This window comes from Saimiri boliviensis, chromosome 1 (genome assembly GCF_048565385.1).
Source record: "Saimiri boliviensis isolate mSaiBol1 chromosome 1, mSaiBol1.pri, whole genome shotgun sequence".
NCBI classification, from domain to species: domain Eukaryota; kingdom Metazoa; phylum Chordata; class Mammalia; order Primates; family Cebidae; genus Saimiri; species Saimiri boliviensis.
This window is the reverse complement of record NC_133449.1, coordinates 262,890,933-262,915,489: the sequence shown is the minus strand read 5'-3', so window position 1 is coordinate 262,915,489 and position 24,557 is coordinate 262,890,933. Positions and strand designations below refer to the sequence as shown.

The 24,557-nt window shown below is 38.0% G+C and overlaps 1 pseudogene; it reads right to left on the bottom strand.

Annotated features, from left to right (window-relative positions):
* Nucleotides 1–21,786: 21,786 nt before the first annotated feature.
* LOC120364589 (large ribosomal subunit protein eL34 pseudogene) lies at nucleotides 21,787–22,141 on the bottom strand (annotated as a pseudogene).
* Nucleotides 22,142–24,557: the final 2,416 nt, after the last annotated feature.

The following is a 24,557-nucleotide window of genomic DNA, read 5'->3' as shown; positions in this document are numbered from 1 at the left end:
TGGGGACTGCATTCCAGAGTCCTTCCTATTCAGCCATCTTGGTTCATCCTCAAGACCATGAAGATTTCTGTGAAATGATACAATATTTGTGAAATTGTCTGTCCTAGAGCTCAGAACAGTTGTTAGTTTTCTTCCTGCCACCCTTCTGGAGGTGGAGGAACTCTTGTTGCTCCTGGACTCGGGGGCAGAGTAGGCATTTGATAAAAGCTGTTACTACATTTACACAGCTCTTCCAATTCCATTCAGCAGGAGCCATGTGGGCGATATGTAAGGACAGGAAAGCTGCCATGAAGACATATGGATGATTTCTGCAGATATGCCAAGTGTTCCTCATTTATTTCTGTATAAGTAGTTCCTAAGCATATATTCCCAAGAGCCAGCATATCTTATAATAACATAATGTCGCATTTCCCAAACTGTGCTCCAAAGGAATACACACATCCACAAAATATTAATTGAAGTCCCACAAAGGAAATATTTCATGGTCAAATAAATTTGAAGACTGGGCGAGGTAAGGCTAAATGGATTCCAAATTGTACATCTTTTTTGTGCCTTTTGTATAATAATCTGTGTTGTAGTTCTTCTGCAGAGAAATAATACATGCAGAATTTTTTTAAACCTACTTCATTCCAGAATTTATAAACCCTCAAGTTCCATTGAACACACTTGGGAACACCTATTATAGCTTGATTTCATTTTTATGAAATCCTCTGAATTAGCAGGAGAAATGTTATTATTTTCCTTTTACAGATAAGACAAATGAAACTTTCATCATAATAATTGGCCTTCTTTATAGGTGGCAAAGGGATAGAGGCAGTTAAAACTAAGATCTTTTGTTGAGATTTTTAAATTTTCATTCCATTGTATCATATTGCCATTTACATTAGTTCCTTGGGGCTGCTCTAACAAGTTACCACAAGTTGAATTGCTTAAACCAAGAAATTGATTCTCTCAGTTCTGGAGGTTCTGAGAGAGACTTTATTCCTTACTTCTTTCCTTGCTCCTAGTGGTTGTCAGCAATTCCTGGAGTTCTTGGCTTCTAGCTGCATTACCCCAATCTCTGCCTCTGTCATCACATGGCTTTCTTTCTTCTGTGTCTGTCTCTCTGTCTCTCTCCTTGTAAAAATGACACCTGTCATTGGACTTAGGGACTTTCCTAATGTAGTATGAGCTCATCTTAATCTGATTACATCTGCAAAGACCCTATTTCCAAATAAGGTCATATTCGCAGATTCCAGAAGTGAAGACTTCAGCATATTTTTTGGCACATGATTTAACCCTGAAATCATCCAGTATAATGCTATTCTGAAAATATCGTGTAAAACAATTGTCCATGGTAACTTTAATGGTAATGTCCAATTTTACTCCTTTTTCTTGATCAAAAAGAAATGAAGACTTCATAGTTAAAGACTAGGATCATAATATCTATGGAAAGTATAATATGAATGCTACTTATATCACCTAGCAAGAATGTCCCACATAGTGATTAGTAAACCTTTGCCTGTTAAATGAACAATGCTATCAGGCTTTTGAGCATATTTATGTCCTGCCCTATTCATGTTTTATAGGAGGATTTGTTGAACGCCTACCCATGAAAGGCATTGAATGAGTTTGTATAGTCTATGACCTTAAGATCCACATGTAAGAACTAATTATATAGACAGGATAGGGCAATCTGTATTTCAATAAATTTTAGAAAGAGAAGTAAGCCTTGCTCAATGTGTTACTTTTAGCCTTTGGTAGCCAAGAAATAGCTCTTAGGAGGGATAACACTTAGGACGAAAACTTTTGTGTTTATCTTGTGCCTGAATTGCAGTGTAGTGAAACAGCTAACAGGTCAGTCAGGTGGCTTTCATTAAGTTCCTGCTTCTGCTACTTTCTTAGTTTGTAACCTTAGCCATCTAATTAACTTCTTTAGGCCAGGTATGGTGGCTCATGCCTGTAATCCTGGCACTTTGGGACGCCAAGATGGTGGATCACCGGACGTCAGGAGTTCAAGACTAGCCTGGCCAAATGGCGAAACCTCATAGCTACAAAAAATATCTGCTGAGCATGGTGGCAGGTGCCTTTAATCCCAGCTACTTGTGAGGCTGAGGCAGGAGAATTGCTTGAACCCAGGAGGTGGAGGTTGCAGTGAGCCTAGATAGTGCCACTGTACTCCAGCCTGGGTGACAGAACGAGACTCCACCTCAAAAGAAAAAAAAAATTAACTTCTCTAAACTTTAATTTTTCTTATTTGCAAAATGGGAATATCAATAGTATCTACCTCATAAATGAGATGATAAAAGTAAGAAACTTTGTATAGAGTTAATATATGCTAAAAGATTAATATGTCTTAGCTATTATTGTCCCCTGATTATAATATTTATTCAGGAACAGAACCATAGCATATTTATCTCATGTAATTAGGTTAAATATATGACCCCTAAATCTCAGAGATAAGTAATGAAAAAAATTTCTAAAACTGGGAATAAGGGGACACTTTTCAATAATATGTTTATAATACTTAATATTATCTTTTACTTGACAATAATTTGATAAATATTAGAAAATTAATATGTGGTGTTGCAGAGATTTTAGGTAGAAAACAGATAAGACAAATGTTCCTCTAAGATGCCAAATGTGAAGAGAAGCACTGTCCATCTCACATTTGATTTCTAGAACTACTTCTCATCTAGCTTTTGCTGTTGAGCTGTTTGTTTTGAATTTTTTAACATTCTTGAAATCCAAGACAACCTACCCAAAACCCTAGTGTTTTTTTCAGGAAGATTGAAATTTGATAGGGCAGAAGAGCAACTGAATGCTGGGATACTCCCCAGTGTGAAACGTTTATTTCTAGGATCTTCTGCTCAACCATAGCACTTTCAGAGCCCTATGCATAGTCTTAAACTGCTGATCTAAGAATGGTGGCCTGTTTCAGCAGGTAATTAATGATGTTACACATTTTACTAAATTTTTTTCAGCTAGATTGCTACCTATTTGCCAGATATTGTTTCCATTTCTTTCCCTAAAGTTAATATACTCATATTTGTAGAATCACCTAAAATGTAGTTCCATCAAGTAAGTTTAATATTAGATTATTGCAATATCATAGGGAATGGCATGGTGGGTGAAAGTAATATTTATTCATGACTTATCTTCCAACCTTTGGCATAAAGTACCCATTCTACTGTTTAATTAATAGTCTTCTTTAAATCAACACGTATTTTCTTAATTTAAATAAGCTGGCGTTTGGTAAAGAAATCCTCACATCACCATCTTTTTTTTTTTTTTTTTTTTTTTTTTTTTTTTTTTGAGACGGAGTTTCACTCTTGTTACCCAGGCTGGAGTGCAATGGCGCGATCTCGGCTCACCGCAACCTCCGCCTCCTGGGTTCAGGCAATTCTCCTGCCTCAGCCTCCGGAGTAGCTGGGATTACAGGCACGCGCCACCATGCTCAGCTAATTTTTTGCACCATTAGTAGAGACGGGGTTTCACCATGTTGACCAGGATGGTCTCGATCTCTTGACCTCGTGATCCACCCGCCTCGGCCTCCCAAAGTGCTGTCATTACAGGCTTGAGCCACCGCGCCCGGCCACACATCACCATCTTAAATGGAAAATCAGTGTAACTTGTTCTGAGAGGAAGTTAAGTGCAGAAGTCAAAATGTCAAAATTTTTTATTGGATAAAACTTTTAAAAACATATAAATACATAATGAACAATGAAATATAGATAATTCAACTTGTCTATTTATAAAATCATGTATCTTCATTAGTAGACTGAAACTGTGCATTATCACTTGTTAAGAAAGAGATTTTTGGCTAAGTCTTCCTTAGATGAAGACTGGAGCAGATTCTGATTTCACATGCTGATATTAACCTGCACAAACTGAAGCATTGGAAATGGCGATTGCCTCATCAGTCTGTGTTCCTAAATAAAGAGATGGTGGTAACTTGCAATGGACGTGCTGAAGAAATAAGTCTTTATTGTTTTATGCACTGATGTTTTCTGGTTATTCAGTAGTCAGCTTACCCTGACTACTATCACAGTTGTCTTTATTGGAATCGTGTGCTGAAAATCAATTTCTAATTTGCATAAATTTGTAAAAATTTTGGATTAAAAAAAAAGCCTGTCTGATGTGACTTCTAAAATGGGTTCTTCTGAAGCTATCAAGTTTCTCGGTAGGGCCCTACCGAGAAACTTGATAGCTTCAGAAGAAAAAGTTTTCTTTCTGCTTCACGGTTGTCATCCAGTTGGAAAAAAATACTTTTGATGACATTTTATGAAGTCATTAAATGGGTCTTTTTATAATGCTCAGGATATCATGAGCAGGTTTCTGAAATGCCAACATAATTTAGTTGTTCAGCTCTAGCAAGGTTATCAATATTTGCTGGTTGAATAGTCCTTAAATGAAGTTAGAGAACTCCTTCCAAGGACCCTAGATTTACTGTACAGTAATATTAACAGCTACTGTTTATTAGGTGTTTATTGAGCACTAGCTACTGTGTTTCATGCTTTACCAACTTTATTAAATTATTTCCTATATGTAAATATAGGTACTCTTACTATCTCCCATCTATAACAAAGAATAAAGTCAGATAACTAAAAGGTAACAAAATGCAGACTTGAATCCAAGTGTGTGCTTATAACCTCTGATTTCCATGTTTTGGTGACAGCTGAGTCAGAATTAGGAACCACATCCCTGTTTTTTTTGTTTGTTTGTTTTTGTTTTTGTTTTTTTTGAGACGGAGTTTCGCTCTTGTTACCCAGGCTGGAGTGCAATGGCGCGATCTCGGCTCACTGCAACCTCCGCCTCCTGGGTTCAGACAATCCTCCTGCCTCAGCCTCCTCAGTAGCTGGGATTACAGGCACGCACCACCATGCCCAGCTAATTTTTTGTATTTTTAGTAGCGACGGGGTTTCACCATGTTGACCAGGATGGTCTCAATCTCTTGACCTTGTGATCCGCCCGCCTCAGCCTCCCAAAGTGCTGGGATTACAGGCGTGAGCCACCGCGCCCAGCCCCACATCCCTGTTTTAAACGGTCCAAGAGATATACAGCTGAATCCCTTCAGTGGGGTCCTGTCTTGGGATGGTCTTTCTTCAGATGATGTGGCCAATGGCTGCTACCCATATTGTTCCATCTGTGTGTTGGAAACTCTTTAGTAGTATTTTAGGTGGGAGAGTCCAACACAAAGTTGTACATGTGAGTGTGGTTAAGAAGAGGAAAATGGGCCATCACCACTGCTCTCCCCATCTCTTCTTCCTCGTCTGTTCTTTTCACCTGCTCCCAGTGCCTGCAAGTCATAGACTTCCTCTACCCCTTCTGTGTTCTGTGTACCACCAGTAATCCTCTAGGTACTTACAGGGCTATAAATAACTCACTTTGGAGACAGTGGGTCAAAGCAATGGTCCTGATGACAATACCAAAGAAATGTATAGAAGGAGCTGGTCACTGTGATGCCATCTGTCATTATAGGTAAGTTACATCTGACTTCCACTCAACTTTTGGTGAGTTTATGAAGTTGTGTTCATATACAAAAACATAATAACCCTTTTTATGTCAAACTAGGTACCTACTCTTGAGTGGCTTGAGTTTATTAATCTTAACTCTTTTCAAACTATTTAATATGTTAGCATGTACCGTCTTGAGAAGATGTATTCTGCAAGTTTACCCCTGTCTGTTGTGGAAAGTAGAAATTTGTCAGAAACTTACATATATTTATAACAACGTATGCTCACCTAGTTCTAATAATCAAGGGTTTGGCAATGAAAATTGGTTTGTATTTAAACTCACTAATTCATAAAGCTAGTACCGAATGGTGTGTTGTGCATTCTGTTAGCAAGAGCAGCTACACATGTTTATGCAGGTAGTGCCTCTCCAGAGGTGGCTGAACGAGGGCGCAAGGAAAGGCTGAAGTCCAGCCCAAGTCTCCTGGCCGAGCCCTCTCTCTGGAACAGGGCTATGTATGTCTGGAGAAAGGCACACATTTTCTTTTTTAAAAAATTTATTTATTTTTATTTTTGTGTGCAGACACATTTGACTGAATATTCTTTTTATAATTTTTAAATTTTACTTTAAGTTCTGGGATACATGTGCAGAACGTGCAGGTTTGTTACATAGGTATACACGTGCCCTGGTGGTGTGCTGCACCTATCAACCTGTCATCTAGGTTTTAAACCTGCATGCATTAGGTATTTGTTCTAATGCTCTCCCTCCCCTTGCTCCCCACCCCCAACAGGCCAGGCCTGGTGTGTGTAGAAAACCAAATACCGCATGTTCTCACTCATAAGTGGGAGCTGAACAATGCGAACACATTTTCTTCTTACAAACACACTGCTAATTTTCCAGGCCATGTTCTCAAGGAGCTAAGATGCCCCCCCGCCCCCACTTTATTCTCCTACCCCAAGGCTTGTTATGCTCAAGCTTCAGGCCTTATTTTTCTGGGTGTGAGTCTAATCTATTTCATGGCCCAATATGGAAACTTCTTTATACTCTGGGTCAGAGTATTTGTCTTTGTTGGAATATTTGTCAGCTTATTTCTTTTTCCTGACTTGAATTTACCAGAAATCCATGCAGTATTCTAGGCATAATGTACCCATTATAATAATAATTTTCCAGTGATTTTCAGGATGTTTATTTCTTTCAGGATATGCTAGCCTTTTGGGATATTCTTGATGAAGCTATTGGAAAGAAATGTTTTCTATTTTGAAATTGCTTAGCTGGTGAAGTTTAAGTCTAGAGCTGCTGGCAGCTATCCTAGATACTCTTGGGGATAAGCTTCCTGGGTATCCGCCAGTATTGAGGAAGGAAGAGGAGGGAAGGAAGAGAAGACAGAAGTAGAGGGAGGAGCAGGAAAGATTTGATATACCGAATGCAATCCACGATCTGGCTCTAGCCATTTCTGAACTTCCTTATTACAAAAGCCAAAAAATTCCTTTTTTATTTAAGATAGTTTGAAGTAGACTTCTATCTTTTGCCTGACACTGTCCAGTCAAATATAGTATGGAATTTATAATGTCCATTTCTAATCTGCCAGAAGTGAAGAGGGTGCAGTTATGAGCAACTGTCTGCTTTGGTTAGGCTGTATTAAGTACATAACATGTTATTATTATTTAAGACTTAAAACAACCCTATCAATTAGGTATTACTAATCCACCGTATAAAGTTTAAAACATTAAGAGTATTTCCCTTAAAATTTTAGGAGGAAAGTTTAAAAATTAAGTCAATATATATGTGTGTATATGTCTGTGTACATGTATATACCTGTGTATATAGATACATACTTATATATGTATTTATGCATGTGTATATACACATCTATATCTATATGTACATGGACATTTATTAGTGTGAAACAAACAGTACTAACCTGATAGTGTTAAAGAGACTTCAGCCCCCTATTTGCAATCAGTGTGAAGGTTTCCAAGGTTGTCAACTTACTTGTATCAAAGAAGGCAACTCTTGATTGAAACCTTGAACTGCGCAAATAAATTGTGAGAAATGTGTTTTGATTGCACCACAGACAAGTAGGTTGAAAAAAAGAGACAACTGGGATGTTCTAAATTACTGGAAGTCAGGTGGAGGAAGGAATGTTGCAATAGGACATTAGGTAGAAAGCATTCTCCTCTGCGTTTAGTACCTCGCAGGGAAACGTGTGGGCTGTTACAGGTAACTTGCTTGTCTCTCTTAATGCCCATTGCCTGCATGAGTTCCTCTGAGATGGCCCTAACTGCTTTATGTTAAAATTAAGTGGAGTGACTCTCTTGTGGAAAATAGCGTAGTGGATTTCTGTTTTCGGTTTCTTAGCCTTGCTACCAGTACAGCAACCTATGTCACCACCACTCACACATCACAAGTCTAGAGTCTTTCAGAGAGTTGGCGTCATCCATAGGATAAAGCCTCCAAACCTCCAAATTTCTGAGAATACATCGCACTGCAAGCCTCTGTGATCAGATCTGAATCTTGCCTAACTGGCTAGCCTCATTTCCTTGCCTACGGCTTACGTTCCAGCTAAATCATTCTGCTGCTGGTTACATAAACACATGCTATTCAGTGTTGCTGGCCTTTGCACAGGCTGCTGCTTCTGCCCAGACTCTCTTCTCTAGACCTATTTGTCTGACACACATCTCATTCCTTTTCTTGCAGATATGTCCTTGACAAGGTACCTAAATCACCTTGAACAGAGTTAATCATCTTGTCCTCTGTGCCACTTACGCCTTTGCTTCTGTAACATGGTTTGGTTTTGTTTTTTTGACTGTCTGATATGGTTAGAATAACATTTCCATCCAACACCCATTGATAGAAATAAGGGATTTTACTTTGGGAATTAGTCAATTACAGTGGATATAGTCATAAGGTTTTGGGTGAAACTGCTGGGGCTTAAATTCTAGTTCTATTTCTTATTAGCTGTGGGACCTTGGATATTTATCTTCCCTGGGCCTCAGTTTTCTCATCTGTAAAATGGAGTAATATTAGCATTTCATAGGATTACTATGAAAATAAATTGAAATAATCTATGTCAAGTGAGTGGTGCAAGGTTTACTCTCAACAAATAATGTATTATGTCAAGTGAGTGGTGCAAGGTTTACTCTCAACAAATAATGTATTATTTTGCCTATTAACTCAAGGAAGAAGGGTGGCCACTGTCAGGAATTGGCCAAAGGTATGCCAAGAGTATAAGCAGGCCATTTTCTGGACATGGCGCGGTGTCTGCTCTGTTTTCCTCACTTGCTTGTACACAGCAGCTGTCCACAAAGCTGACTGGGAAAAAGGAACCACTACCGCTTCTGATCACCCAGGAAGACACTCACGTCTTTCTTTCTGTTTCCAGACATCTCCAAAAGTTTCAGGTTGTCAGCATATATTATTGCTGATGTGGGGACAGAGAAAACAGCCTTCTCCCAAATTCTATGCCATATTTTGCTGCCTGTGCTTTAAAAGCCTTGGTCTAAGTCTCTGTTGAGTAGATCCAGCTGCTTCTGACTCTGTTCCAAAAATCCTTGGGATGAATGAATGCAACCCAGTTCTGGGAGGTTCTAGCACTGCTCCTGTAGTCTAAAGGTCTCAGACAAACCAACAGTCTGCCTCTGCTTTCCAGGAAAAGGCACCTCAGTGGGCAGTCTCATAGTGGGAACTCTGGAAGCAGCAGTGTCTTATTTTAGCCCAGCCAGCCAAAAATGCTCATTTAAACGGATGTATTCTTGTGGCCTCCTAACTAGTGTCCTTACCAGTGAATACGATTCCATGCTTCGGGCAAGTCCAGGTTGCAGACAACTGCAGAAAGAGCCATGGCCGACCCATGCTTGTAAAACCTGGTTAACCAAAAGGACTACACCGAGCGGCTATCACTCCTATCTGCAGGCCAGTGTGTCGCTCACAAATGGCTTTATTTACAAAAGCAGATGCTGTTCACTTGATTAGATGATCTAAAACATACTTTCATTTACTCTGAGTCACTATATCTTTTAGCTCCAAAATGAAGCCTGCATTTAAGATCTCTGAGTTTCTCCTTAGTGTTGAATGAAGGCAATTTTTGAAACTCTGATTAAAAAAAATTCCTCTTGGATTCATTCTTCCACTTTCCACTAAGGGTAGTATTAAAGAAGAAACAACATCGTACCAGATTGAGCTTTGACCCTTGAACAGTGGTCATATTGAGCAGTTTCCTCTTATCTGTTAGCATCTACAAAAGAGTTCCAGGCACTGAATTAAAAAAAAATCACCTGGTCATTTCAGAGGAACAAGATGGACAGCCAAAGTCAATGAAGTATTGCAAGGTTTCCAGCCCTTCCTGGAGGCGGGGTGGGGACTGACTTTTCTCTCTCTCTCTCTCTCTCTCCCTCTCTCTCTTTCTCTCTCTCTCTCCCTTTCTTTCAATGGCATTTAACAAATAGCACAACAGCATCTGAATAAAATTTTAAATAAAAACCCCAGATGATAAACTCTTGGAGGAAGAGCGTAATTTTTTTTGAAGCACAATGTCTCTTTCCTGCCCCCTACCCTCTCCTGGTATCTATTCTCACTTTCTGAAATTAACGTTTTACTTTGCTAATGCTGCGAGGTGTGGGGTTAGGAAGTTTCTAATTTATCTTCACTCATAGAACAATTTCTTAAGGCTTAAGTGAGATTTTTGCCTACCTCTTTCAAATGAGATTGATCCTTACTGAATTTGCCATGCAATAAAAATTCAGATCTGGAAATCTCAGAGCCACCTGATAAGAGTTTTGCTTTGCTTTTCTTAGGCGGAGTAACTATACCAAGTCCTCCATCTAGAGGAATTGCTTGGAATTGTCCGTAAAAGTGATCTAATGTGAATTTTGGGAACAGAAGATATTTACTGAATTTCAAATTTTAACTGAATAGCGTGATAAGAAAAGTGGATGAGAGAATTAAAAGATAACATACCTAGTCTCAAAGAGCTTGTAATGAAAGAGGTAAAGCTATATAAAATCATACATCTAATAAATGGTTTTCAAAGCATTCTGAAAAGATGGTAGACTATAGGTGCTTGAATCCTTTCTCCTTCTATGGTCACCACTGGGAAGATGTCTTGATTTGCATACGTTTGGGGCAGAAAAGAGGAAAGGAGTTGTTTGCCAATCATAGAGTCAGAAAAGAGAGGAGATCCTGTCTGCAAACCAAAGCTCCGAGTGCTCCTGAGACAGCCTAGGAGCAGCAAAATGATTTTTTTTATAAGGCTCTGGGACAGAGGAGATGAAACATCCTAGACCTGACAAGAGACTAGTACGACTGGGAGAGCCTGGGGCAAAAATTCAAGGATACTGCAGTTGCTTGAGGAGGTCAACCAGCTGCCCAAGCCGGTGCCTTAGTGGCTCTAGGATGGGCTTCCACAGTCTAAAACGTCATGACATGCTGAGGCGAACCTTCTTTTATCTCAAGATCTGGGAGGAGCCTGAGAATCTTGTGACTCCTTTCCCCACCCATTATTCCAGCTCCTTTGCCTGCTGTCACCAAACTTGCAGGATAATGAAACATAATTTCTTTGTCTGGCAATTTACAATTGTCTGGAAGATAGACCTGCCAGCTCTAAGGAATATCCCTCCTGATAATAATAGTAGCATACTGCTCGTGGAACCACACCAGGGTGATAAAATTGAAGAAGCTATGTAAATCCAGTTTTTTTTTTTGTTGTTGTTTTTTGAGACAAAGTCTTACTCTGTCACCCAGGCTGGAGTGCAGTGGAGCAGTCTTGGCTCACTGCAACCTCCGCCTCCCAGGTTCAAGTGATTCTCCTCAGTCAGCCTCCTGAGTAACTGGGATTGCAGGCATCCACCACTGTGCCTGGCTACTTTTTGTATTTTCTGTAGAGATGGGGTTTCACCACCTTGGCCAGGATGGTCTCGAACTCCTGACCTCATGATTCACCCGCTCAGCCTCCCAAAGTGCTGGGATTATAGGCATGAGCCACTGTGCACTACCCAATCCAGTATTTTTTAAGGTATATTCAAATATATTATAGTTGAAAATATTAAAGGATTGAGAAAAAATATATTAATGCTTAAGAAACTATGCTGAAAGCCTATTAGGGCATATTTACCACATAAAATGCCTATTTCTGGATGGCATTTGACGGTGGTTGGTGTCTCCTGAATTTTGTCCTGGTAGATCTTGTTTGCTGTTATCCCTGCTTCAAACACTCGGTGTTCTTTTTTCTTCTCTGCTTCCCAGGCCTGCCGCTGGTGGAATATTCGCTTTTGCAGTTGTCTCTTATATTGCTAAGCTAAACCACTGCATCTTGCAACATTTTCCTCTTCATCCTTAACTTCTTTAAAACCTTCATTTATGTAATCCTGTTCTATAGCATATCTTTTCTATTCTTCCAGTGTTATTTTTGTTTTGTTTTGTTTTTTGTGTGTTTTTTTTTTTTTGTTGTTGTTGTTGTTTTGTTTTTTTGTTTTTTTGAGAGAGAGTCTCACTCCATCACCAGGCGCCAGGCTGGAGTACAGTGACGTGACCTCAGCTCACTGCAACCTCTGCCTCCCGGGTTCAAGCAATTCTCCTGCCTCAGCCTCCTGAGTAGCTGGGACCACAGGCATGCGCCTCCACGCCCAGCTAAATTTTTTTTTTGTATTTTTAGTGGAGACGGGGTTTCAACATGTTGGCCAGGAGATGTTCTCGATTGATCTCTTGAACTGTGATCCACCCACCTTGGCCTCTCGAAGTGCTGGGATTACAGGCGTGAGCCACCATGCCCGGCCTCTTTTCTATTCTTTTGCTTTTCTTTGCAATATTTCTCGAACTTGAACTTTTCCTGTACACATAACCTCATTTACAAGTTGTTTCCTTGCCTTCTTTTCCAGTCTTACTTCCAGTCCTTCTTGGTCAACTTTTTTTTCCTTCTCTGCCTCTATTATTTTGTCTAATAATTTCTCCAAAGCTTTATTTCCCTGATATTGCTATGCTGCATATTTTACAAGATGTCTTCTGTTTCCTTCTCACATCTTCGCTTTGCTGCTTTTTTAATCAGCCTCTTCCTGTAAGCCTTGAAGGACCCTTGCACAAAGCTCATGTTCAAGTCCTTCTTTTCCGTATTTCTGTCAAATATGTTCCACCTTCTCTTGGAAGACGTTTTGCAAAAAGGTTTCAATTTCCTGCTTTGCCTCCTCGTTCTCCAGCTTATCCTGTTCATTCTAACGTTTACTCTGTGTGCGTTGTGTTTTTGTATAAGGTGCACTTCCTCTTCCTCTAGCTACTGCACTACCTACCTTTGCACCTCGATGTTGGTGACCTGGGCATTCAGACCCAGGGACATGTTCTCCTCCAGCTCTTACTGGAGCTCTTCAGCTTCTCATGTTTCCTTGGCTGATTAGTCTTCTCTCTAGGGTTCTGAGAACATCTTCTCTTTCACCAGTTTCTACCTCTTCAGCTTTTCATTACATTCTACCTCTGCTTTCTGCTCTTCACACGTCTTCTGATGGATACAAAGCAATTGACCATAAAGCTGCTTGCAGTATTCCCTGAATCACTGTCTAGATTTTCAGCCACAAAATTCTATCTCTGTTTTAATGATCTGGTTTCTCTCTCATGCTATGCTGTTTTTCTCCTCCATTAGTGCTTCTTTCAATTGCATTTCATTTAGTCAAATACTAATTTTCTTTCTTTTTTTAAAGACGGGGTTTCACTGTGTTGGTCAGGCTGGTCTTGAACTCCCAACCTCAGGTGATCTGCCTGCCTTGGCCTCCAAAGTGCTTGGATTACAGGCGTGAGCCACCATGCCCGGCCACTAATTTTTTTTTGAGGCTACCTTATTTTATCTTTCTTCAGTGTTGATGGAATACTTACTTTTTTTTTTTTTTTTGATGGAGTCTCGCTTTGTTGCCAGGCTGGAGTACAATGGTGCAATCTCAGCTCACTGTAACCTCTGCTTCCTGGGTTCATGTGATTCTTCTGCCTCCGCCTCCCAAGTAGCTGAGACTACAGGTGCATGCCACTATGCCTGGCTAATTTTTGTATTTTTAGTAGAGACAAGGTTTCACCATGTTGGCCAGGATGGTCTTGATCTCTTGACCTTGTGATCTGCCCGCCTTGGCCTTTCAAAGTGCTAGGATTATAGGCATGAGCCACCATGCCCAACCAGAATACTTACTTTTAACAGGTATCAGCAAGTTGGAAGAGAGCTGTTCCTCTAAATGATTAGGACAGGTGACTTTCCTCAAGGTGGATTTTGAATTTAGTAGCAGAAATAATATGTAAAAACCTTAAAAAACAAAATAGAGTAAATTTAAAGCAAGAAAGGTAACATTTAAAAATGAAGATTGTGAAAAACAGCATAGGGACTGCTGAATATTGTCAACAATGACCCAAAATATTCATTTAAGGAGTCATACTAAGATACAGAAGAAGAAAGAAATGAAAATTAGAATTGAAGAGTCACAGGTAGGATACACTCATTAAATATATTATTTCAATTAGTAAGACTTTCAGAAGAAGAGAAAGAAAAGGAGGAATAACAAAAATAAAAAATTAATATAAAAAAATCCCTGTAAGCTGGATGAAGACTTGAGTTTTTGGGTGATAAAGATCATCTAAGTGCTGGAAGTGTTTAAAGAAAAGAGAAACACTCCTGGCCACATTCTAGGGCACCTAACTGACCGACTGGTACAATTAGAGTACTTCTTATTAAGCTTCCAGACAGAGAAAACAAGTTACAAAGAAAACATCGACAACACTATCGATCTTCTTATCTGCAGTACAGTAAAAAAGAAGACAGTGAAGTGACATTAGGCTTTTGAGTAAAAAGACCTGTGATTCTAGAATCTTGTCCTCAGGACATTATTTATGAATTGGGGTGAAGATGTGACATTTTCAGACCTACAAGGACCTAGTAAGTAAACTACCCACACACCTTCTTTGAAAATGTTACTATAAAACTTCAATAAAAATGAAATCAGAATTTGATTTTACATTAAGGAAGAATAAAATGTCAGGGAGAAAGATGAGTGATAAATCACATATATGTAATTGATATGTAAAATTATCAGAAACCTATAGGGTGCAGTAAGGAAACACTATTCATTCCTCTGCCTCCAAATGAAATCTAAAACAGGTCTAATATTGGTCATTCTGAGATAAAAACAGTATTCTCTAGTCTCTTAAAAAAATCAGAATAATTGTGTCCATCAATAAAAATGTCAAATCATGTAAGAGTCAAACCTCTAAATGCCATTCTAAATTAAAACTTTTTTCCTTCCCCTGCTTGGAATTATCTGACAAAGACTTTAAAGCAGCTATTACAAAAATTCTCAAATGAGCAATTGTGGGCACTCTTGAAACAAATATTAAAACAGAAAATATCTGGCAAGAAATAACATAAAGAAGAATCAACCGAAAATTGTAAAATTGTAAAATATAGTATCTAAAATTTAAAAGAAAACCCAACAGTTCATTGAGCAGACTCAAAAGTAGAATAAAGATTATAGAAGAAAGAGCAAATCTGAATATAGAACAATGGAAATTATTCAGTCTGAACAACAGAAAGTAAAATGTTTGAGGCAAAAAAGAACGAAGTTTTCAGGATCTATGCCAGTACACAAAAGCTATAATATACATGTATTGGAGTAACAGAAGAGGAGGAGAAAGAATATGGTGCTGAAAAATATTTGAAAAAATAATGGCTGAAAAGTTCTCAAATATGATGAAAGACATAAACCTAAAGATTTAAGAAGCTGAGTGAACTGCAAACAAAATAAGTCTGAAGAAATCTAGTCCCAGAGTCATAATAATTAAATTGCTGAAAATTAAAGACGGACAAACTGTTGAAAGCAACCAGGAAAAAACACGATACGTTACCCACAGAAAAACAATGATTCAAATAATCGTGGATTTTTCACCAGAACCTACAGAAGCCAGAGTAATTAGCACATCTTAAAGGTGCTAAAAGAAAATACCTGTCACACTAGAATTTTATGTTCAGTGAAAATATCATTCAGTAATGAAGGGAAAATCAGTGAAATAGAAAATAAGCAAATAATAGAGAAAAGTAATAAACTAAAAAACTGATTCTTTGAAAAGTCAGTAAAATGTAGAAATTTCTAGCTAAATTGGTCAATTAAAAAAGAAAAGATTAAATAATATTAGTAATGAAAAAATAAACATATATAATGTTATACAGACATTAAGTGGATTAAAAAAAGTCTTAAAAGACTTTATGCAAATTAATTCAACAACTTAGGTAAAATGAACCATTTTTTTTTTTTTAAGAGCAGCAACTACCAAAGCACATTCAAGAAGAAACAGATAACTTATTTAGAGAAATTCAATTTATAATTTATCTTCTTACATAGGAAACTCCCAGATAGCTTCACTCATGAATTCTACCAAATATTTATGGAAGAACATTATAAAATTCTACATAAACACTTTTAGAAAGTTCAGAAGAGGAAATATTTCACAACTCATTTCATCAGTTAACACATTTCTAGGAAAGAAAACTCCAGAGTAATATCCTTCATAAAGAGATAGTCAAAATTGCTTAAGAAAATTTTAGCTAATTGAATCCAGTGAATAATAAAAAGTAACACTCATGACAATAATACATGTTGGCTTAACATTTGAAAATAAATCAGTGTAACTCCCTAGATTGACTTAAACAAAGTACAAAACAATACAATTGATATAGAAAAAGCATTTGGCAAAATTCAACTTACCTTATAATAAAAACTCTCAACAAACTAGGAATAGAATAGAATGTCATCAAATTATTAAAAGGCTATCTACAAAAATCATATAGTTAATATACTCAGTATTTAATGGTTTAATATTTTCTACCTCAGGTTGGGAAAAAGATAAGAATGGCCTTTTCATTTTATCCATTAAATGTCATATTGGGGTAGCTAGCCGTACACAAAGCAAGAAAAAGAAATGACAGACATAGATATTGGAAGGAAAGAAAATTGCAGACAACATGATTGGGTACATAGAAAATGCTAAGGAATCTACAGAAGCTAATGTACAACTAATAGGCACATTCAGCAATGTTGCAAGTTACAAAGCTGATATATAAAAATTAATTGCAGTTTTACATATTTGCAACAAACAATTGAAGATAGAAATACCATTCATTATAGCATCAAAGAACAAGAGATATTATGGAATAAACTTAATAAAAAAATATCAGACACAGACAACAAAAACTACAAAACATTGCTGAGAGAACCTAAAGAAAACCTAAATAAATGTGTAGAAATATCATTTAATGAATAAAAACATGGAATGCCGTTGAGCTTTACGTTTTCCTAAAATTGATATATAGATTTAATGCAATCTCAATCAAATTTCCAGCAGCATATTTTATAGAAATTGATAGGATAACTCTCAAATTTACATGAACACAAAATCTTGAAAAAAAGAAAAAGACAAAAACACAATTGTAGGACGTGTAGTGCTTAATTCTAGGACTATAAATCTATAGTAATTTAGACTGTTTAAGAAAAGACTTAGAGAGCGATGACACAAAAATAGATTTCAGAATTGCAACTTTACACATATGTTCAATTAATTTTGACATAAGTGTCAAAATAATACCATGGGGAAAAGAGTTTTTTCAGCAAAAAGTGCTGCATCAGTTGGATATTTTTGTCTGAAATTTTTGAATCTCACGCCTTATTTCACACCATACATCTAAATTAACTAAAGAAAAATCGTAGTCCTAAACATAAAATCTAAAGCTAAAAATATCCTATCAGAAAAGATAGACAAGAATATTTGTGACCTTAGATTACATATTTCCGAGACAGGACACAAAGGAAAAAAAATGATCAATTTGACTTCATCAAAATTAAAAATTTGCTCTTAAAGAAACAATAAGAAAATAAAAGGGAAAGCCACTGACTGGAAGAAAACTTTTGCAAAACGCATGTCTGGTAAAGGATTTGCACTCAGCCATTCAGTAGTAAGAAGAGAATCACAAATAGGCAAAAGCTGTTTGAATGGCAGGGAAAATATAAGAATAGCAAACATGCAAGTGAAAAACTCTTCAACATTATTAGTAATTAGAGTGATTAAAATGAACAGAGTCGAATAGATCAAGTATTTGCAAGAGGGTGGGGCCATTGGAGCTCGTCTTTGTTGGCGGGAATACAAAATAATACAATCAGCTTGGGAATTTGTAATGAGAAACATCCACTTAACTATCCAACTTAGCAACTCTCTGGCTGTTTAGCCTAGCAACCTTTTTTTTAGGTATCTATCCAAGGGAAATGAAAACATGTGTCTGCACAAAGCCTTGTATGCATCTTTACAGCAGCTTTATTCCCAGTAGCCAAAACCTAGAAGCAAGTGCGTATCCATGAATTACTAATACACGATAAAAACAAGTGAACTGCTGCTGTACAGAACAACACAGATGGATCTCAAAATTATTATGCTAAGTAACAGAATCCAGACACAGAAGACTACATAATGGTATGGTTTCATTGATATAAAATTCTATAAAGAAAACCTGTAGTGACTAAAAGTTCATCAGTGGTCTTTAGGAGTTAGAGGTTCCCAGGGTCTGGGAGTGGGAAAAATGGGCACAGAACATATTAGGGTGATAGAAATGTTCTTTATTCTGATTGTGATTATGGTTAACCAATGGTTTACAGTTGTCAAACTTATAAAATTGTACCTTTAAAATGATAAATTTTACTGCATGTAAACTAAACATAAATTTAATTAATTTAAAAATAGTTAATAAAAAGTCTTTAATAAAATACTGTTGTAAGCCTATCTGGGACTCACTGCTACTTGTTGTATGAGTTACACAATTTTAACAGTCTGCTCAGATCAATATCACTAGTAATTGTTACATGCTTACTACCTCGCAGGTACGGCTTTGAGTGAGTTTACAGTTTTTGTTAATTTAATCTTACCTACAACTCTGTGAAGGAAATAGTGTTATCTCTCTTTGACAGATAAGGAAACTGATTACAGAAATTTAAATTAACAGCTAGTAAGTGGAAAATTTATATTTTGAAAGAGACAGTTTGACTTTAGAGACCAGATTCTTAATCACTGCTATATATTGAGAGGCAAACACAGAAAACGTTACATGTCAATACAATGCACTATGACTCATCTCAGGTGAAAGGTATATGTAAATAAGTTCATAAATTCAGGGACGGTGAGGCTTGGCTTGGGAAGACCTTATTGGGAAAAGTAATTCTAGTTCTGAGTTTCATGAGACAGGAAGAATTTGAATTGTTAATTAGCGTTAAAAATGTGATATTACTGAAAGCCACCTGACATTAGATAACACACTTTATTTACCCCTCACACCAATGCTTTTATTCTTAGGCTCAATGAAATAGATGACTTTAGTAATAAGGGATGAAGCAACCGTAGTCTCCTATAAGCAACGGCTATATCAATTTGTTAATTGCAATTTTGTGTGCTTTAAAATCAAAGATCATTCTTACATGAAACTCTAACATCTCTCATTAGATTCAACATTAAACGCCATGTTTAGAGAGAGTTTTTGAAAATTGAAGGAAAATCCTTCACACTTAAAAAAAAATTACATCACACACTGGGGCCTGTCGGGGTTTGGAGGGGCTAGGGGAGGGATAGAAGAGGGTAGGGTGCTAGGGGAGGAATAGCATTAGGAGAAATACCTAATGTAGTAGACAGAGTGATGGATGCAGCAAACCACCACGGCACGTGTACACCTGTGTAACAAACCTGCACGTTCTTCACATGTGCACCAGAACTTAAAGTATTTAATGATGATGATCATAATGGCTTCAAAATGCAGTTCTCGATCATTCCAGCAGATGGCAATACAATCATTGTTTAAAAAGTAAGTTTCGTCATCAAACTGGAAAAAAAGGCCAAGTGAAAACAACCATCCTTTTTTATTTTGTTTTATTTTATTTCATTTCTTTTGGTTTTTCTCCTCTGTGGTAAGCCGTTTTTCATTGCTAAAACAATTCTATACTAAATGTTTTTAAAGTTATATAGCCTGCTAAGGACCTAGTTATGAGCTCCTTTAAATGCTAAGATAGAGATACTTACTAATCATTTTTTAAAATCGTAGCAAGAACACTTAACGTGAGTTTTACTTTTTAAACAAATTTTACAGTGTGCTACACAGCACTGTCAACTAGAGGGATAATGTTGTAGACATGTCTTCATTCTGTAGAGATAGAAGGCTGTGAGTAAGGGCTGATTTGGTCAAAATTGTTCATTAGAAACGTAACTCCGACAGGGAGAGGACAAGTGGAAGAACGCGAAAGAGAGGGCTGCTTGTTAGAAAACAGGAACGAGGCAAGGGAAGGTCCAGAAGAGAAGTAATGGGAAAACTGGGGCTTAGATGAGGAAACGAGCTGTCGACACAGAGGGCAAAGAAGTGAGCGACTAACTGGATGTCAGGCATTCAAAAGAAGGAATAGCCAAAGATAACTCCAGTGTTTTAATGTGGTTTAGGGGAAAGCTAACTAAAGTACATCAGGAGATCAACTGGGCTTGGACCAGAGGGAGTGTTTTCAGGTAATACTGTGCATCTACACAACTTAGCAGTTGACAATTGGGTCTCCTGTTTAGATAAGAAGTAAAATTTAAGAGAGACATAAACGCATGGTGGATATTTGTGGCCATAGGGGTAGATAAGAGAGTCACAGAGAGATAAAGGTCAAAGTCCTAAGAAACTTCTAGACAACGTTTGCGTTTAGGAGAAGCCAATGAGATGGTTAAGTTTAGCAGAATTCTCAGGTGGCTGTGGTGTCTTAGGATATCTGGAACAAGAATGTGAAATATTTCAAAAAGTTTGAGAAGATGATTAGAAAAGAAGTCACTGGACTTGAAGAAACTTAATGAGATAGAAAGCAGATTATCATGAGAAACATTCGGAGTAGAATTGTTTTAGCAACCAAAAATGGCCCACCACAGAGGAGAAAAGCTAAAAGAAATAAAATAAAATAAAATAAAAAGGAGAGACTGTAAAAAAAAAGTCTGAAATCTCTTTTTAAAAATCTGGCATCAAGGGAAGGGAAGATTGAGTCTTCTGTTTGGAAGAGTTTGGTTCTTCTAAAGAGGAGGGGGAGAAATGGTGCCTTCTCGTAGTTTGACGAGACAGCAGGAACTGGGAAATCTTTACACAACAGAGAGCCTTGAGCATGACTGTGTCTGCTTGAAGGAGACATTTGAAATTAGACTAAAGTTATTTTCTTTTTTTTTCCTCTTAAATAACATGTAGATAATTTAATGAAACAGCATAACTTCATTTAACAGAAGTTTTATGGATGCAACAAAAATTACACTTATAATTGTAAAGCATATTTTGCAACCTGTTTCTCATTATTTATTATTAATCCTGTGTCTGCTTGGCTCCTCTCTGTTGCTGATGTCTGAAGCTTTGGGACTATGAGAATTAGTCATGCTAATTACATCTGTTCTCAGCATTCAAGATCTTCTGACGTCGTGGCAAGTGATAAGTCTGAGGGGCTGTCGTAGAGTCAACCAAGCATTAAAAGTCATGGGAAGCTCTAAAGCCTGTTTCTCTCTTATGATATGTGAGTATGTTTTCTTGTCAAGGCTTTTAGAGAGCCTTTCATTCTATCTTTTCTGCTTTTGTTCCTTAAGGAAAAGAAAAATGAGCTGGCAATGCTGTATATTGTTGGCAGAATTACCAAGGTGTAGAATTTGCTGCTTGCTCCTAGAGCTTTGGTGTCGTGGTGTCATTTGTGTGCAAAGGAATCTGCAAAGGCTGCCAGTTGAATCTGTCTGGGGAAAAAATAACATAACTTTGAGAAGCAAACAACTGAGTCTGCCATAAAATATGATAAACATATGGGTTTCATTAAAAACTCATAGCAAGACAAAGTCTTAAAACACAGAGGAAAGTGAAGAAAAAAACAGAAAGAAGAGAGGGGTATCCCCAAGGAAATTTTATCTATTCTTTATTGCACAGTTAAACAGCTTGTTTATAAATTCCTAAACAGCTATCTCTGTCTTTAATTCTTTGAAATCCTGTACCATATCTGTCAATAGTTTCAGATATGTCAAATGAAAGATAAAATTAACCCCTCCCTTCATGTATCCCCTCTAACACGTTAGAAGGGCTGTAAATTCTGAGAGCTGCACAATACAAATTTTCATGCAAATCAAAACCCGATTACAGAGGAAGAGCAGAAACCAACTTTTTCTTAAATCTTTACCAATCAGGAATATAATTTTATAAGCTGGAACTTATTTCTAGTAGGGAGGACATACCACTTGTTTGCTTATATATATATATATATATATATATATATATATATATATATATATATATTTTATTTTTATTACTCAAAAAAGTTTTATTTTTTATTTAGCTTTCTGACTCTGTGCTTGCACCTTCAACACTTTCACAAGGATTTTCTGCTCCTCGATAAGGAAAGCAGGCTTGATCCTCTCACAAACACATTTAGCACACATGGAACCACCATAGGCCCTGCTGACATGTTTCTCTGTTTTGGACAACCTCATGAGAACTTTAGGACTTAACAGCACGAACCCCTTGAAGTCTTCCTGGGCACACGCCATGTGCTGATTTTGGTGCTTTCCCAACCTTCTTGGTATAAAGGTAAACAATTCTGTTAGCAAGGGTTCCGGATAGCCTAGTTTTGTGAGAGGCTACGCTGTAGGAAAGCCTGGGTCGGTATGTCAAACGCTGGACCATTTTGAGTGTCTGCAGACAACATCCCCGGATGAGGAGGAAGAAAATCTCCCTTTTTACATTTTTACAGAACTGATTGGTTGGATGGCAATCACATTACACACCTATTATCCGGATCATGGTTTTGGAAATTGCAGGCAGTCAAACTCACAAGGAACATATTCTCAGAACAAATCTTCCTTCTTTCATTGAAGCTTGTTTGCCTTGTGGTTTCTTTGGGTTGGATTTTAAGATTCTTAAGGACAAAAAATTGCTCTTATTCATTTTTTTAAACCCTCTAAATCTTTTCATACAGTGTGTTAAAAAATGCTATCTGTTTAACACTTTTCAATTTTGGCAGTCCTTTTGGCTTTCTTGTCAACAGCATTCCCCACTTCAGTGCCAGTAGAAGCCTGACTGTGTTTGGTGACGAGGGACTGTAGGGAGAGAGAGGAGTCCTCCCTTAGACCAAGGGACAAGTGCTTTAAACCAATTTGAGTAATCCTAGCCCCTCACCTATGATTGGTTTGGAGTGGGACAGGTAAGCCAGTTCTGACCAATGAGATTTGAGGGGAGATTTGCTGGGCCTTTGGGCGGTGTTTCTTCCTCTGCTGTAAAGAGGAAAACATAGAAGAAGCCCCTCCCCAAACTACTTTTTAATACAATTGTGTGAGGATATGGTGTTTCTAGCTGTGGCAAACTCAAGAGGAATCCAAAATAACTGTGAAAAGCTAAGGTATACTGATGATAATGTTTAGCTACAGAATTCACCAATGCTGGAAATTACTTCTGGACTTCTCGTTATGAGAGATAATAAATGCCTTCATGTTTTGGATGCTTTGTACCTTATAGCCAGAAACGTTTTTTTTTTTTTTTTTTTTTTGAGGTGGAGTCTCGCTCTGTCCCACAGAGGCTGGAGTGCAGTGGTATGATCTTGACTTACTGCAACCTCTGTCTCCCAGGTTCAAGCGAACCTCCTGCCTCAGCCTCCTGAGTAGCTGGGATTATAGGAGCACACCACCACGCCTGGCTAATTTTTGTATTTTTAGTAGAGATGGGGTTTCATCGTGTTGGTCAGGCTGGTCTTGAATTCCTGGCCTTGTGATCCACCCGCCTTGACCTCCCAAAGAGCTGGGATTACAGGTGTGAGCCACAGTGCCTGGCTGTGGCCAGAAACATTCTAACTGAGGCAGCCATTTAAAAAGGTTTCTCACGTTAGCTCCTCACATTCTGCTAACAATCTGTTATTTTAGTCCACTGAGACATTGAGACTCAAAATGTCTAAATGGCATGCCTAACGACGTAACTCTTAGGTAGCACACTTAACATTGAATTTATAATTTTGATGACCACTGACATAAGCTTTTTAATGCACTTTTAATTTGTACAGAGTCAGAACTAGAAAGGGTGGCTGAAATAAGGGATGCTGCAATTTTGTGGAAGTTTCCTTTATTTCTCAGGCAGATTCTCCAAAATATTTATGTCTACTGAAGCCTGAACTCTGCTCCTTCCAACCCCTGTCAGAATTCATGTTAGAGTGCCCAGACCTCAAGATGAGTAAGGAAATTCTTCTTCACATTTGTCCTGTCTTCTTCCTTCCTTCCCCTGATTTGTTGTGAAAGTGTGATCTGTTCTTATTTCTAATAAAATGCACCTATTCAGAGTTACTTGAGAGCTTAAATGTAGCACAACCTCCCAGGAGCACACCTGCCCTTTCTCTGATCTATCTTAACAGGGCATGGGAAAGCGTGATTCTCATTTCCACCTGCGTTTTCATAGGATTGGGGTTAGCCTATTTACTTCACACTGGCTCAGACTTAGACCTCCTTAGCATCCATGAGTTCTCCCAGACTCATTCCCATGCTGTTTAGACCTCATGAATGGCTACCATTAAAGCCCTGCCCCAACTCCCCTACCTTATAAACAATTACTGGGAGCAAGTATGATTATTATTTCTTTGTATCAACATGGATTCCTCAGGAAATGAAGCATGGCAAGAACTTACAATCTAGTGCTTTCGTAGGATAGGGGTGCAGTCTCAGGAAACCTAGAGTAAAAGACAAGTGGATACATGACCGAACCGGCCATAGCTTTCCATACACATGGCTGGTTGCTTATCTTGCAGAACGTCTTTAGGAAGGTTGTACAGAACCACTGTGTATCAGAATTGTCTATAGAGGAAGAAGAGAGGTGAAAACACTTATTTGCTGGGTTTTTCCTCATCTCATGTCTCTCATGACTCCAAGTTCACTGGCTAAGGGAACGGCTCTCCTGCAGTTTCAGGCTGTGCTCTGCTTGCCAGGCAGCCTTGAGGGGAGCCAGAGCCTAAACAGATCTTGTAAGGCCAGAGCACACGCTGAACTTTCTCATTCTGGCAGTGACTGCCACACATGAGGTCTATGGGGGTGGCTCTGCTGGAGTTTGATACCTGTCTCTGGGG